At 38.3% G+C, this 17,508-nt stretch overlaps 1 long non-coding RNA gene across 1 annotated transcript in view; it reads right to left on the bottom strand.

The window, feature by feature from the left end:
• Positions 1-270: 270 nt before the first annotated feature.
• LOC113950598 overlaps positions 271-17,508 on the bottom strand; it is a 105,476-nt gene continuing 88,238 nt past the window's right edge. Inside the window, exons 5-6 of the long non-coding RNA XR_003528789.1 lie at positions 1,476-1,608; positions 271-531 (exon numbers count right to left, since the gene is read on the bottom strand). This is a non-coding gene — a long non-coding RNA (uncharacterized LOC113950598). The remainder of the gene's footprint in view (positions 532-1,475; positions 1,609-17,508) is intronic.

Genomic DNA, 17,508 nt, shown 5'->3' with positions numbered 1-17,508 from the left:
GCAGCTTTAGAAAGATATACCTGACACGGACAGAACAGAATTCAACATAAATCTGTGATAACCAGGTAAAATAAATCTTGAGGTCACCTATATATAGTCATTTCTTTCTGCTGTTTGTGACAAAGGAAAAAGAAACTTTTTTACTGAGTTTGTACTACAGATTTTCTACACCTGCTTTCCTACACAGGCAACAGAAGGAAAAGTTTCCAGTCTCTTCCTGTTCTACCCAAACCAGAAAATATTACAAATATAGTTCCCTCTTACCTTTTGAACTTCAGTTTGAACCTGTTTGACATTGATATTTCCAATGACAGATTGTTGTCTGGTCTTTATGGAAGGTCACAAATAATCTTCAGTCTCACTGCTCACACAGAAAACAACTTCAAGAAGCAAAGACTGTTGCCTGTAGGGAGTCTAGGATGGGCTCTTTCCATTGTTTTGCTCAAAAGGCTGCTGGGTCACCAAGGCAGAAAATGTGGTTCTCCTCCATCTTCCAGAAAAGAACTCCCAGCACACAGAAATAACTTAAGACTATTTCAGAGCACAAAGAAGAAAATTCTGATTTACTAGAGAAGTCTACACCTGCAACTAACCTTATTCTGTTAAGGTAAAAATCTATGTACCTAATTTAAGCCTTTCTTTCATACTTTATAAATCCATAGCAAGTCCAAGAGGGGAAAAATATCAGGATATACACTCATTGTAATTAATAAAACCAGATTTTACCACTTCAAAATGCGTTCTCTCAGATGCATCACATTTGCTTTAACATTCCTGTAGGAATGCTAAGAGACTAGTTGTTGTGGGCTTTTAAAGCTAATATCATATTAGTTTTGGTTGATGAATAATATGAACTGACAGACTGCACACAAGATGTTGATAAACAAAATGAATATTTAGAGTGAAAAGGTATCTGAACTTTGTAATGTGGCCTCAGGAGTTACATACCAAACCTTAAATATTCATGAAAATAATTATTGCACAAGGCAAAAAAAAAAAAAAATCACCTTAACAGCACATTTCAAAGGAGATATGCTAACAAGTTGGCTGTGATAGACAAGGAATAACTATGGTCTTAGTTAGAAGCCATGTTTTCTTTTCCATCCTTTTAATAATACGTTTAAACTCTAAGATCCTACGACAAAAAATGCTGCTTCTCCACAGGAGCACAATCATCACAAGCTGCCTAAAAGCAGAGAGAAAGGATCCCACCATTTCAGAGTTTCTTTTTAGTGTCCAGTTAATAGTGTACTCTGGGTGCCCATTAGAATATTCTGTGGTACTGGAGTGGAAGCCTTAGGTGCCCAGTAGGGATTGAAGTCACTATCAATTCATATTACCTACTGGATGGTCATCAACTTGCAGAAAGTAGTACTTATTCTCAAAGCAATTACATTAGAGCAGATGAAAGACTGGATATTCCCTTTAGAAATCAGAGAGATATTTTTAGTTCCATCGTACAGGAAAATCAGTACCTCAGGTAAGGCGGTGGATTTGCAAATCACAAAGTTTTGGCTGTGGTTCAGATCATCTCCCTTATTCAACAACAGATTTATTCCTGAGGTTAACCTTTAGTATGCTCAACATGCTTCACTGAATAGCACAGACCTGCACAAGTGATAGAAAAAGTAAGTGTAACTATGAAACAAGAGAAGCATTGCTACTGCATGGATTGTTTTCAAATTCCTCACTTAGTATGACGTTTTGAATCAAAGTTCCCTGAATCACCTGTGAAGCTATCCAGGTAAATTCTGAAGTTAATTCATTGGAGAAAGGGGTCTCAGACATATGAGAGCACAAAATTTTCCATGCATGCTCATACATTCACATATAAATAAATGCAATCAGGCATTAGAAACAGTTGGGAACATTCTTCAGGAAGGCAGAGAAATGCCACAAGTTTGATGCATCAAAGGAGAACTACAGGAATAATAGAGCTGACCATTTCAGTCCTCTCAACTATAGTATTTTCCACAAATGTCTGGTAACTTTTTACTCCTTTTGTAATGGGACATTGACAAATGAGTATATTATTCCCTGGAATAAGATGTGATGCATTAAGTCTTTGAAAGAACCTCCTATAATTGTTTAAAAAACCATGTAATAAAAATTTTATTTAGACTCCTTTATAGACAACAAAATCTATCCAGCTGCAATAACCTCTTCTTCCTGCACCACTCATACAATATGAACAGATTCCAGTGCTACACAGTTTTCCATTCAGAACCACCTGTTACAGTAGCAGTTACACTTCCTCCCTCAAACTCTGTTTTCATAATATTTGTGTGCCAGGTGACTCTAAAATTATGAAACTGAATCAGGAAGAGAGTAAGGAAGCACCAGTACTTCCATGTATTGGAAGCCACTGAGGTGCAACGAAGTTTTTTTAAATAAAACCTCCAAATTTAAGTGCTGCTCTGAAGCATATCTTAGGACTCATCCTGCAGATCTTGTAAGATAAAACATTGCAGAGTTCTAGGGAGCTGCAGGCAGGCCAAAACAAAAGCTCTGCCCATCTTGCAAACTGACTATGTTAGCATATGTTCAGCACTAGGCTAAGATAATCTCCACAACCTATTAGACAGTCTGCCTCATCCTCCTAAGCTTGTACCATGATGATTCAAGCCTGAATCTCCTTCCAAATGACCATATAAAAGGTACAACTCAGTTTAAATCAGAGTTCAACTGTAAGAAGAGGATTAAGCTATATAGTCCAGACTCCTAACAGCAATTTAATGGCTAATTCCCCTTAGACTTGTAAACATAGTACTCAAAAATGTACTTACAAATTATTCACCTCTCACACACATGGTTGGAAAATATGTGAAAAACGTTTTCCTTGCAGGAAAACTAACACTTCTATTTCCAGTAGGACCAGATACAGCACAGAAAAACAGGAATGTTGTGGCTGCTTTGCACCTCTTCATTTCAGAGTAGCACAAACTCTCTTACAGACAAATTCATTATTATTTAAGTCAGATCCAAATCTGGACCCAAAAACTAAGTGAGATCTACCAGGTGAGTTTCCAGGGTCATCTTCCTGCATTCCAGTCTTTTTACATCAAGTAAAATATGACTACAAATCTTCTGGATGCCAGTCAAAACTCTAGAATTCAGCCAGCATTGTTGGCTGTTGAATGGTTTTAGAAGTGGGTTAAGTTGCCATTGTCCCTTTAGCTCAATAGTGTTTAAAGAAGTGTCACTACTAAAAATGAAATTTCATTGGCAACAAAACAATCAGACTTGGACATCAGATGTTTAGCTTACATGTAGCATAGATGGAGGTGGAAGACATGTGAAATAGGGAACTATGTATAGGAAATGAGGTGATTTCCTCTACCTTCTCTCTGGCTTTTGCATCTCAGAGATGCCCTAAGTATTTGAGATGAATATTGTAGCAACTGGGAAGGACTCCTGTTATTAAGTTAAAGGGTAATATTGCCTTTATTGTGTCTTTTAAACCTGTAATCTTTTACCTCCACTTGTAATACAGTACTTCAGTCTCAACAGAAACATTTTTCCTTTGTTGGAGTTTTGGGTACCTGAGGGAAGGGCTGAAAATTAGCATGTTGGGAATAAACAGCCCCCATTGAGGCAGTAGATAGAGATTTTTCTGAATGCAGAATGTAGAGACTGGGCAATACTTTCTGTTGATCCATAGGTTGTCCCGGGGGACAATGGCACCAGCTGGGAGATTGTGGGCAGCCATTCCCCCAGGCAGGGACAACACAGTGTTTTCCCTCTTGAAAGAAATGAGTACAAGAGTCAACCCACAGTTCCAGACAAACCCTGATGTATCAAAAGCATTTTTATAGATTAGTAGGAGGTGTCTGAGTTGTAGCTCCTAGTTCATCTCCCATATGGAGCAAGCTCTATATTCCACAATACAATGGTGATTTAGAGTGAATTGAGTTAGGTGTTTTCAATTAGCAGATTAATGATGACTTTATATCAGCAGAGAAATTGGGGGGATGTAGCAGCATCTCTTGCTGATTCAAAAACCTGTTTAACATGCGAAACATTTAAGTTTATATTCACATAGAAGGAATTCAAGCTTGAGTTATATTCAGTTTCTATACCTGAGCTGGAGTGAGCTACGGAAATGTCATGCCTGCCCCAGATCTGCTTCTGCACATAAAGTGCTGATATATTCTGAATCTTAACAAAGAACACAGCAGTCAGAAATAGGTTTTGACCAAGCATAGGAGTGTCTCAATTTTGAGGGCATCCTTATCAGTTTTTAAGGGTGGAGTGGGAGTAATCTTTGGACAGATGGAGAAACCTGTGTGTTAATGATTGCCAAGTGTATGTTTTGAAGATTGTTTTGAGGTTAATGCAGATGCTCCTTGAGGGACATCTAAGCTTTGGTGCACATCTCTAGTTAACACCTGAAGAGCCTAGATGGGCTGTCAAAAAGTTTTTATTTTGCAGATGAAATAAAATTTCTTCTTCATCACTACTCTTATGGTTGTAGACTGTTGCATAGTCAGCAATTAGATAAAACAAAAAGCAGCTATAGATTCAAGAATAACCTTAGGATTTCTGCACTTGGAAGCTGCCATTTTAATACAACTATTCCTTTGTTGCAAAATTTGCTTTGCATGAAACAGTACTATTTACACGCTAAAAATGTAAAAAAATGTCATGTTTTTATATAAAAGTATCTTGACCTTTTCTGTTTTAAGTTTTGTGTCTTTAAAATTGAGTTTTCTGAATTTGTCCCATTTTTGACAGAAAATATCTTATGCCAAACTGTTTTGACCTAGTTTTGAGTTCCCAATAAAACAATATGGAACATCACTGGAACAGGCTCCTAGAGAGGTGATCAGTGTCCCCAGCCTTTAAGAGGCATTTGGACAATGACCTTAACAGTTTTAACTTTTGTTCAGCCCTGAACTGGCCAGGTAGTTGGACTAGATGATCTCATGCCAACTGAAATATTCTATTCTAACCTAACTCTGCCCAACACTACTAAAACCAAGATGGTGTATACTTTAAAATCCTTTGCAAGTCAAATCTGTACTATTTTCTTACTTTATGCAGTAAAACATCAACAACCATTTGTTCAGTTCAGAGTGGAGTCTTGTTTTGTCTAACTGATAGATAGCTTTTCAAGCATGAGTACCTCCAAATGATGCAGAGCAAACATTTTAGGGCTCATAAGCTTCATTTTGATCAGATCTAATATTTCCAGATATTTGGTGAACTTTGTTTCTTTCTACAATGTGATATTGACTAACTTGCTACATTATTCCTTTGGAAAAAATACTCATTTGGGCTTTGAAAGACATTTAACACACTTCAGCTTTATCTTAAATAAATATTTACCCTAAAAATAAAATTTAAATATAGCAATATCATATATAGTATAAGATATATATATACTGGTTTCATTAATTGCCCACCTTGAAAATTCTGGGTTTTTTCAGTGCTGTGAATTTATGTTTGTATGATGTGTTAGCATTAATGATGTTTACCTGTTTAAGATACACCTGTACAACCACAAAAGAAATTTACATTTGTTTTTCCTCTCCTTGATTGGGGCAGCTCTGTCAGAAGCCAGAGCTACTGTAATGGTTTTATACAGTGTGTCCCCCTCTCCAGCAGAGCACTCCACTTTCTGATTGATTGTGATGGTGAGAGGCTTCTATAGAAAATGATCCAAGGTTTGTTTTCATCTGGTGGCAAGGAAAAAAACATTTGCTGCCTCAAAGTGCTTGGTCATTTTTATCACACTATGATTGGAATACATTCTTACAATTAGAAATTATGTTGAAAGCTCTCAAAGAAGTAAATAAAAAGGAAATAAGTAGTAAGTGGGTAATAATTTTTTTCTTATGCAAAAAGTCCATGTGATGTCACATCTACAATGTACAAAACACCACCAAGACCAAAGAAACTATGCTGATTTATACTGGGTGAGAATCTCCCCTAGTATCTAAAAGTCAATCTCAAAGCCACAGCTAGTAGGCTATTATTCTCAAAAATGAGTTCTCCCCTATGTTCACTATTCTGCCACAGCTGGTGTCAATATTGGTTGTTAGTCTCCAATGGTAGAATCATACTGTATCTGTCCTGTAGACTGCCATGAATGCTTGTGATACTACATCACCTGCAGGGTAGAGATTCTCATGAAGCTAAATGTTTGTACAAAGTGGTAAAGTAAAACCATTTTGGACAACTGTATTTTTGTGTAATAATAGGAATCAGTAAGGGAAATCATGCACATTGAGATTCAGTTGTTTCGAGAAACTGCATCAGAACTGAACACATTTCTCTGTCTTTTGTGGAAGTTTGTCATAATCAGTGAGGGAAATATTATTTACGAATTTTAGAAATAACACAAAAAACTCATTTCTGTAGAAATTAATCCTTCATGACATATCAATAGAAGGGAAATTTTACCCATGTGCTTTTTCAAGATTTTTACTAAGTGCCATAGAATGTATTTGGGGTATTTCCTAAAAGGCTTTCTTTTCCTGATTTGCAACCCGATTTATTCTATGTCTTTATTTAAAAAGAAATAAAGCCCCTGGAGCAAATCATATGATTCATGATATAAACAATCAAAACTGAATACAATCAGCAAGACCTTGGAAAGAACAGCATGAAGCTGTCCCATACTAATTCCATCAAAAAGATGCCTACAAGGAAGACAATGGGCTAAGATATGTCTAGTGTATGATGGATCTAAGTGTAAAACCATTTTGTTATCCTGCTTTTCTCTGATGGCTAAACACAAGTTTGAATCAAGGTACAGTTTTCCATAACAGTTTCTTTACCTACTTTTGACTTAAGAAATTATTTACCTCTGATGTAAAGTAGAAAAATGTTTATCTTTTAAACCAGGGAACAGATTAGGTGCTACATAAGCAACTCCAAAAGTAACTCCTCTAAAGCCACATTTAATTTCATTTTTCTTTTCCTCTGGTGCTTGCATGCTGACAGATGGAATGACATGTTTTGGGTCAGGGGGCTTTTCCACCAAGCAGAACAAGTCAATTTACATTCTCATCAAGATGTAGCAGTCTGTGTTTGAGTTTCTTTTATTATATTGATAAAGTATCCCAGTTTGGAAAATACAAATTTACCCTGTGAAAAGCAAATACTTGAACCTTCTCACATCTTTCTTTAAAAGGCTCTAGGCCAGACTGTCCTAACCAAAAAACTCTTTGATTCACTTAATCAAAAGCACAGCTTGTTTGATGCTGCATAAATTCCCACCTAGGTACTTAGTGAGTTCAAGTACAACTCATGCACTTCAGGTGCCAAATTTACCCTTCACCTATGCTTGTGTAATGCCACAGACAAGGGGAACACATGGGTGTGAGGGTGGCTGTTTTCTGCTGGCACTGAAATTACTCAAGCTGTATGACAAAGAGGATGAGCAACTGGACAGAAAAAAAGACACCAAGCAAAGGACAAGCAACAAGTTGGGCTTAAAAAAAAAAATTACCACTAAACTCATATGCAAAAACATGATTCCCTTAAATAAAAAAAAATAAAAATGAACAAACAAAAAAAAACTTTCAAGGAGATGGTGAACCTAAAAGTTATGATGCAAACCTGGAACGAGTAAATTTGGCACAGGAAAGTAGCTGGCCATTATTTCAGGAAACTTTCAAGTCACTGACAGGATTTCATTAATATTTGAGGGGCATCCAAGCCTCTGGGGAGTTGTGGGAGTGTCAGGGCACAGAAGAAAGAAGTGAATCTCACTCAACATGCAATATTATAATCTTACTCAGCAAGCAACATTATGAGTTTGGTTCAAGATGTAAACTGCTGAAGAGTTACAACACATTTCTACAGACATCTAACATACCATTGCATTATAAAAGACACACTTATCCTGCAAAACCCTCATCAACTCAAAAAGAGAATGACCTAAGGAGTAGGGAAGGTTATTATAAGGAAATTAAAAGGAAAAATGTAAATTGGTAAATAGTTGGTAAATCTCTAGACGCTACAGGTGGCATGGATTATTATTTTTTTCTGGGCTTCTATTACAGCACTTAAACTTGTGTTCCTACAGAGAACTTACAGATGGCTCCCACACCAATTATAAAGTCCTGATGACTTACCATAGAAAGATATAGGATTTAGAATAAATAACATACTACAAAGATTTCTAAAAAGAATTAAAATCAGTTGAGTAGAAGAGTTAAACAGGTACTTAGACGTAAAAAGACCTCTCAAAAAATGGACATTCTGTGCAAAGAATACAGAAAAGAACACACAGGCTAGCATGTTACGTGCTAAGGGCATAGTAGTTAACAGAAGATGGGTTTGTTTTGCTTGTGGGGTTTTTTTCCAATGAAACAATGTAAGTAGGAATTCTATAATGCTTGGCAAGGTCATCAGATGATCACCATGAAAGCAGAGTTTTTAAGATAACACTGCAGTAGGAAAAAAGTGCCTTAGTGCTCACTACAGAGGCCACTGGGAGATTTTCATATCAGAAATAAGATTAAAGCTCTGCCTGACATCACTTACTATCTCACACCCTAAATAATCTGATCAAAATCACTGAATAAGTCAGATAGACTTTTCATATCTACTAAAAACATGACTGCAGACAAAGGAACCATGTAAAGTACAAGGTGTGAGAGCCACCTGGCACACTAAATAATTAAGTCTGTTTTCAACAAACACAATGGTATGGCTACCTGTATTTACTTCTTGAAGTAAAAAATCACAACATTAAGGTTTGAGCCCGTTATACAAATAAAATCAGTGTGAAATTTTAATTATTTCAAGACAATCAGGCCAATCCAAGTGTTCTTCCATAGGTACAGAAGTTTGAAGAGAACAGTAAGGTCAGGAAAACTCAGAATTGGATCTTGCCGATGCCACAGTTTGTCAGGCTCACAAGCTGATGAGCATGGCAGCCTGAGAAACCAAGAGAACTCAAATATAAGGCAGGTCAATTCTTTCAGTCTTCGTCAAAACAATCCACACATTCCATGCCAGACAGACAGAATGCACAAGTCCACACAACCTTTCCCCCACCGTCCCTCTCCCAAGCCACGTGGCTCATGTAGGTGCTCTGCATGAGCAGTGACACCACACCTGCAAACTTCCCCACGGCATCTGAAGTGCAATCATTTAGCAATTGCCCAGCACAAAAATACAGATCACTAGAAAGCAAAACTGGGAAGATACAACTACAGTCAAAACCAGTGAGCCCAGAGCACATCAAGGAGAAAAAACAACACACCAAAGGGAACCAATATGATTTATGTTGCAACCCAGAGCACTACTACAAGACCCTCACTCCACAAAGCCAGAGCCTGATGGTCATTGACCAGTCTGACTGTTCCCCATGAATCACAATTACAGCAGAACTTGTGATAAATGGCTAAAACTCACAGTGCTCAATAACCCTTAACACCTTTCATTTTTATTTTTTCTATGTAAGGGGGAAGGAGGAAGGGTAAAAAAATACACATTTGTTTGTAAGAAAACTTGCCTACAGACAGTTGCTCAACGTTTCTTTGTTTTCCCAGCAGAAAAAGTAATTTTCCTTTTATATGTCAGCAGATGTTTATATCCTTGTTGCTTCCTAACGCATTGAATTATTTACTGTGGCAAGATTAGTTGTGTAAAGAGATCTACTCTCACTTGCTAGACCTGTAGGCTCGTGCAAGACGGGGGCACTGAGTATTTGAGAGGGGGTAGAAGGGAGAAAACCTCCATTCTTTCCTCACTTTGTCAAGATTGCAGTTTAAGGACACCCTCCAAAACCACTCATCTTTTACCACCATCACCCAAATTTTAGCTGTTACATTGATTTTATAGTTTTGCTGGGACATGACTGATGGAAGCAGAGAAACAGGGAGGAAACAGCAAACACATCTACACCACTGTAGATGTGCCCATTCTCTTAATTCCAACTGACTCTGCTTTATTTTCCAGCTGTCAGACCCACAATTTTAAGCAAAACCAAGACTTCTTTTTCTGCTGCTCATAATTCCAAGTTCATGACAAGTCCAGAGACAAAACTCACCTGACACCACCACTAAGTATTCTCGTGGCACTCAGATGATCTTCGGCACTGAGCCAGGTACAACCAGCACTCAGCAATACCTGACTTGATGATTGTCCCTGTGCAGACTGTTGGCTGACCAAAGCAACTCACAGTATAAACAAAGTTCATGAACCCTTACCAACCACTCAAACCTGGCTTTTATATCTCACGTCTGGAGCAAAATGCCAGTGACACACATTTCACACTCGCATGAATTCACATGTAAGTGAGTAAATGCACTTGTGAGAACTTCTAGAGATTGTTCTATCACAATATTTTCACCTAAAAACTTGAGGAACAAATCTGTTGTGTGGTTCATGAATTGAAAAAAGAAAATTCATCTAGAAAATTCCCACAGGACAACCCCTTACTAAGTGAATGTAAAAGCAAACATTATGTAAATATTAAATGAAACAGGAAATCATGAATACTGAAAATAAGAGGACACAAAAGCCACTGTTTCTACAGGTATGTACATATTTTGTTTTAAGTAGGGTTGTAACAAAAACTCTGAAATTACTTCTCATTATGTTCTAAGATATCCCTGTCTCCAGGGTTCTTTCACACTCCAGTCAAGCTCCTCACCTCTGCCCAGGTGTCTATTGCTCATTCCCTTTGATTCCTTTTACCTTCAAGCTTCTTGCACCACCTGGCTGGGGTTCCATCTTCAAAGGCAGTGACATTCTCCCATTTGCCCCACTTGGATTTGCTCAGCCAGGCAAAGGTGGGTGTCTTGTCACCACACACTGCCATGGTTCAAACAATGGTCAGTGATGGTTCATAAGTATTTTTTAATTACAGTATAATGCTTATCATTTTATAATTAATCCATTCTGAGGAATGAATTCAAAGCTGTCTTGAATTACTCCCTCAGAGCAAAGAAGAGAACTATTTAATAAGAGGTCAGAACATTCTTAGGAGCAGTGTTTGTATTCCTTTGTCTCAGCCCAGACTTTTACTCTAGTCCACCATTTTCTGCCAGTTTTTACATCATTGCTGAATCTGGGCATGAAAATATTTTAGTCCAGCTGCCCCAAATACCATCTAGCCTGTAATTAAAGGCAGTAGCACACAGTTCTAGTTGACTGCCAAGTAAGTGATCACGTACATGGAAATTAAGTCTTCTCCTTAAAAAAATTAGACGTAGGTAAATTAAAAGTTTAAAAAAAAAATCTCATAAGGTATGGACCTGAGGTCACTCATAAAAGGGAGTAGATGTTCTAAAGCATGGTCTCTATTGCCTCTACACAGCAGAGGCCATGAAGCAGGGGGCTAACACACCGCTCACGCAGGTTGAGTGTGGGATTCAAGAGGGTTCTCAGACCACAGAGAGAATGTGACTCCCAAGTGAGCAATACACAAGTAACATGAGAACAAGTCAAAACTCCAGCAAGAGAGCAGCAACCAGTGAGCCTTAGAGAAGTCTGAGATGACTGTACAAATATCTCTGTGATCAAGCATTTCTGATGTTACAATATTCCTTAACTCTCTCTGTGAGAGAAGACTCCACATACTGCATGGGGAAGTGAATCTGCAATAAGTAGGCAGGGAAAGTTTTAGTGATTTTTTTGTTGGTGTGTTTGCTTGGTTTTGGTTTTTTATGGTGGTGTTAGTTAATCATTAATGCATATCAAATCTGAGGATTTATTACTTCTGAGTAGCCCTGATGCCGTACCCTAATTCTCATTAAAAATACTACATATTCAAACGGCAACAGTTTGTCCACACTGAGTCATTTCTCAAAAGCAGCATGAGGAGCTTCTAGCAGATGACATGTTAGATCACTGAACACAAAGGAAAAAACATCTTCTCTTCTTTAAATATTTTCCTCAGCTGCCCCTGTCACTCTTGTGGAGTTACACAAGTGGCTCAGGTCTAATCCATGGAGTCTCAGACCAATGATCCCCTTCTCCAACACATCAAAAACACCTCAGAGGTGAGTGAGGTTTTCAGTTCCTGCCTACCTACGTATTTAACTTGTTTTTCTGCATGAGGGCCTTTCTGTTGCAAACCCCGTGGAAGCTTCATATGAATTAGAGTGGGAACAATGGGAATGCTGTCCTTAGTTTTTCTTTTAATGAACTTCACAGGTAGCTTAGACTCAGAGCCCTGTTGGTACTACACAAAACTCTAAAATAGAGTGTAAGTCTGAAATCAGTCATGTAATTCCACTGTAAGAGAGAGACCTTTCCTTCTCATGAAGTGCAAATCCAAGAGCCATTACATAGTACCAGCAATTACATTTACTATTTATTACAAACTGTAATACATCACATAAACATAATAAGATGTAATATATTACTATAACATACTATTGTTAAACAGTAAATATTTTTTTACATTGCCAGAAAAGAACATGATATGCAGCACAGTACTGTGTTAGTTACTATGATATGAGAATTGCCATCCTAAATTAGTTTGAAGGTCCATCAAGCATGGTATTGACTGACACCAGTATCAGATGTTTAAGGAGGGAGTCCCTATGGGGGCAATTATAGACTAATTTACCCATCAGGGAAATTCCTTTCTAAACTCCATCAATTATCCTCCTGAGGCACAGGGATTTATATCTCATGTTTTTAATCCTTTCTAACTTAACTCCAGGTTATCTTATTACACTTATAAATGCCTTTTTCAAAGCCTACTAAGCTCATTTCACTTAGTATAACAATTATAAATTATGCATAAGTTTCCAAATATGTGTAGATAAACATAAAAAAAATACAAGTTAACTGGGAAATTACTGATAGGAATTGTATAAAAATCCATCATATATATTATTGAAAATTCAGCAAGGTTGATCACTGAGAAAGCTATCATGAACATTCAGCTTAATGTCTTCCAGCAAACTTCTGAGAATCAGATAAAAACTGCATCTAGAATAGCAAACTTTTATGTCAAAAGTCAAAAAAAGGCAGGGTTTGCTATGTTCTCAACATATCAGTAAGCCTATTTATGTGAGTGTTTCCTATGTTACAGTATCCAGTATGTCATCCAGCTTCTCAGCACAGATTCACAGATGGAAATCTGTTTTGTCAGACCTGTATTTCAGCAATTTCATGGAGAATAACACACGAGACTGCTGTGGAATTCAGCAAGAGACCCCACATTCACATGGAAAGCAGAGAAAATGTCTTTGGCAATCCCCCTTGGTGGCCCCTTGACAGGAAGGCTATACACAGCTAAAGTTTCCTGCTTGCTGCAAGAGCTGCTGGAAATGGACTGAGGTAAGGAAGCACGGGAATCAGATCATTTTAACAAGCACTCTCCTAACCAGCCTTAAGAGCTGAACAAGAAAGGTTTATAAAATATGAGGTAGAGGTCCTGCCTGCTCTGTATGTGCAACAGAACATAGGTCACATCACAGGATTCAGCAAGGAAAACTGCATGAGCAACAGGACTTTCCACCTGACCAGACTGAGTTCTGGAAAACTTATATTCAGATCTGGAGAAAAACCTGAAACAGACATAACTAATCCAACATACACGTTAAAGAAAATATTAATTCTTTTTTTATTATTTTTTTAGTAGCTTTGAAACAGCACATCAGTTTTCTAAGGACAAAAAAGGGAGTTTGGAGTCACATTAAACCATTAGCAAATTTTCTCCAGGTATGCAAGGCTACCAGGGCAGTGGAAGGGCTTCCTGGCAACAATTTAAATACACTTCAAGGAATAAAGCTCAGCTGCCTTCTGACTGCTGCAACTGCCAAGTTTCAAGTGTCTCCTCCTACTTTCCTACTCTTACCCTGGGAATTTGATGGATGCACAGATACCATTCCTAGGAGCCATTTACATCTACTAAAGTGCCAGCTCTGTACAGGGCTGTTCTCTGCTCTCTTGAGCACAAACAAAGAGCCTCTTCCACCTCCAAATCTCATCTCCTGACAGGCAGGCAGGCACAGCAGAGACACAGATCGTGAAAGAGAGGCACTTATCTCTATGGTTTTTTACCTTGAATAAGTTATTCTTAGTCTCTAGGAAGAGAGATTAGGTAGACTCCATTCTTGTCCACAGTTCTCAGAAGCCAAAAGTTAACATAAAACCCCCCATGAAATGCCTGCCTTTCTAACACAGCAAAAATAAAAACCCCTGTGTGAATAATTGATGTCATGGCTCACCGGATGAAGAATCAGAAGTATTTCACATCAATCCCAAAACTTAATTTATCATAAACAGCATGCAAGATGAAAACATTTCTTTCAGCTCAAGAGGCCCCTACTCCTTTCCCTACATATAAATTTGTTTGATTTGGGGTTCTTTGTCGCATTGGGAGGAGGGAGGGATGGAAGTTACAGTAGTTAGGGATTTTTAATAAAGGCTGAAGAACTAAAATCACCAAACTATTTGCCACTGGTTGGAAGGATCACAGTTGTCACAGGAAATCCAAGTTCACGTTCCCATGCTCAAGCAAACACAGAAGCAATCTGAGCCCAGGTATCCTATATCATATTCCTGTACTGCATCCAGGAGTCTACAAATCATAAGGATGGAAGGACACATTAGCAGCACCTCACACCATCCGGGCTGGCTCTCTAATCAGCACTCCAGTCCTGACATGCTCTTCTTCAACTGACACCACTTCCTGGATTAGAACAGTCTAAGGATAATTTCATGTGAAACAACTCTGATTTTTCTAATGAACACATTATTAAGCAAAAAAAAAAAATCACCCCGTATGAAACTAGAGTTGTAAAAACCTGGTGGGCACAACTTCAAAACAACATTAGTGGAATAGCATAGGGAGGATTTTTCTATGGATAAGAATTTTTAGGATAGAATAGACCATACCAACTGTGATAGTGAGACTGAGCAGGGGAGCATATAAAAAACTTCCTCACACAAGACACTCTCCCTCTGTACTAGGTACAAAAATCTCGCTTGCACCTGCTCCACTGTGCCTGGAGAGTTACTCACTAAAAAGGAAAAAAATTACTATGCCACTGCTACTGCACCACCACCCCCAAAGAGAAATGCACTCCTAGGACCTGGTGGATGCACAACAGATACCAACAGAAGCAAGATTATGGCTACTTGAAATGCCACAGGCAACTCCATATACAGATGATGTTTTGTTGTTTACCAACAGAATGCTATTCAGGTCAAAAAGCATTTCAGATGCTGCACACTGCCATTTCTGTCTACATTCTACCTATTTAAACAGCTTCTGCCAGTCACAGAGAAATGAAAAGGTGTCTGCTGGCACTGCAATACTTATTCTCTCTGAAGCAGCAAGGATATTATTTAGGAATGTCATTATTGGCAACATTTCAAAGCCATTCAGTGCCAGATTTTTAAAAACCCCATGTATAATTAAATATCTCCCTTCCATGGCCAGTGTCAGACAGAGTGGGAGCAGTGCAGTCAGATCCAGTCCCTTGAACAAGAGGTCACTGGGAGGCATTAAACCTGCTTCTGGAAAAATCAGGATAAGCTTAAATATTATTCCTTTCCTTAGTTATTGTTGCTAGCAAATAGCTTATATTTTGTTGCTGTATGACTCAAGATAAAACACCTTTCCCTATGGGATATCACCTAAATCCTAGCTGCTCATCCACTAGAAATATCCTTATCTCTCAAATACCTGACAGAATGCTGCATTTCCCAGCACAAAAATCCTTTTTTTTTCCTAGTCCTAACAGGTTTCCTAGCAGGAACACCACACTCCCTCTTCGCAATGCTTTGGTGGGCTTTCCAGTTCATTGTCCACTCTGGTAGGTGACCCACATTCACCACAGCTCTGCACTTCACTGCCTCTGAAGGTCTCTAGAGAGATGCTGTGCACTGAATTAAGGCTCCCAAGGCAGCAATCTAGTCACAATGAACAGTGAAGGGAAATCCTGCTCTACTGACAGACTGACTCGAAGGCTATTGAAGCATTTTCATCCATTCCTTCAGAAAAACCCCAACATATTGAGGCTCTTAAATTAACCCACAAGGTACGAAGATCTGAAGTCATACAACATATGTCTGCTAGTATCCTAGACAGCAGCCTTTCAAAGATCAAAAGGCCTACCTGGTAAACTATTACATTCCAAATAAAAATAGTCTGCATTAACTTTTTGGTAGGAAAGGGCAAACTTGTAACCCAAGTAGAAAGGGCAGTCAGGACATCTTCCAGAATTCTAATGAAGCACAGATAGAAACTGTCCACCATGGAACAGGGAAAAAGTATCACTTGCAGTCACAACAGTTTCAGCTCCCTTGCCCCCAGAGCCAGACCTGGATTGTCCATGCTGGGCAGGCACAAGGGGAGCTGCTCATGCCAAAGGCACACAAGTGAGTCATGACACATGGTCCCAGAGCTGCTGCTGCCTGCTCCCAACACACAAAACAAAGGAGCTGGGGAGCATATTGCACATAAAGACATTTACTTGCACTCATCTGTCAGTAGCACGGTAGTCAAACCCAGAGAGAAGACTTGCAAGAAAGACATCCAAAATCTAAGATGACATTTTCCCACTCAAACAGAGTTTAATTTCTTGGGTAACCAACAGAAATCAATGAAGGGTCTGACTGAGGAACTATAGACACCGTACATAGCTAAAGACTAACATAGTTGCTAGCTAGAGACACTTATAGCTAGAGACAAATCCCACCCAACCCCAGACAAATCCCACCTGTTCCACCAGAATCAAGCAAAATGATTGAAGTGGGATTCACCCCTCGTTCCCCAGAGGGAATACTATTGGGAATTGCATAGGAGATAGTTTTCGCTTGCTGCAGCACTGCCACCAGAATGGGGAAGAAAACATGGGTATGAGAAAAGATTCCAGTGCAAGTTCCAGAACTCTACTTCCAGGCATTAAATCTGAGTGCCAAAATAGCTGGTTTGTTGGCATTCAGATCTAATCCAATACCTCCCCTTCCAGGAATAACATCGAATTTTAGTCGCTAGGCAGTGTTACTGCAGTGTTTATGTCTAATAGTTTTTCATCCACAGGAACACCAAGAATTTGGGTTCACTGGACTGTATATTTCAGAGCTAATTTCACACTCCCTCCTACCTTTAGTCCAGTAATACTCAGATTTTTATTGCAGGTGTATTAAAATGAATTGATCAATGTGTGATCATTAATGTTTTAATTTTAATAGTATGACTTGCATGGTATCTAAGTCCTATCTTGGAGTTTTCTTGGCTGCTATAAAGAGAATTTTCATCTCATTGGCTTTTGAAATGCAAAATACTTTTTAGTTAGTTTTCTTCCATAAAACTGTTTCAATGCACTTAAAATTTTCATTATATTTTTGAAGAGTCCCTCTACTTCAATTTAATTTGCATAGAAGATTCCTTAACTTGTCCTTCAGTTATAAGTGTGTATTCCACAGACTTCTTTTCCTTATTCATGTTTTAAATTCCCTCAAAAGTAAGTTACAAGCTTACCAAAATTTAATTTCAATCAGTAAATAAGATCCTCTTGTTTAAATTAATTTCTGGGAGAAAAAAAAAAAAAAAAGAGGGACATGGGATTTTGATTG

This window comes from Corapipo altera, unplaced genomic scaffold (assembly GCF_003945725.1).
Source record: "Corapipo altera isolate COAL_440 unplaced genomic scaffold, ASM394572v1 54, whole genome shotgun sequence".
NCBI classification, from domain to species: Eukaryota; Metazoa; Chordata; class Aves; order Passeriformes; family Pipridae; genus Corapipo; species Corapipo altera.
Note: the sequence above shows the minus strand (reverse complement) of the source record. Positions and strands in the feature narration are given on the sequence as shown.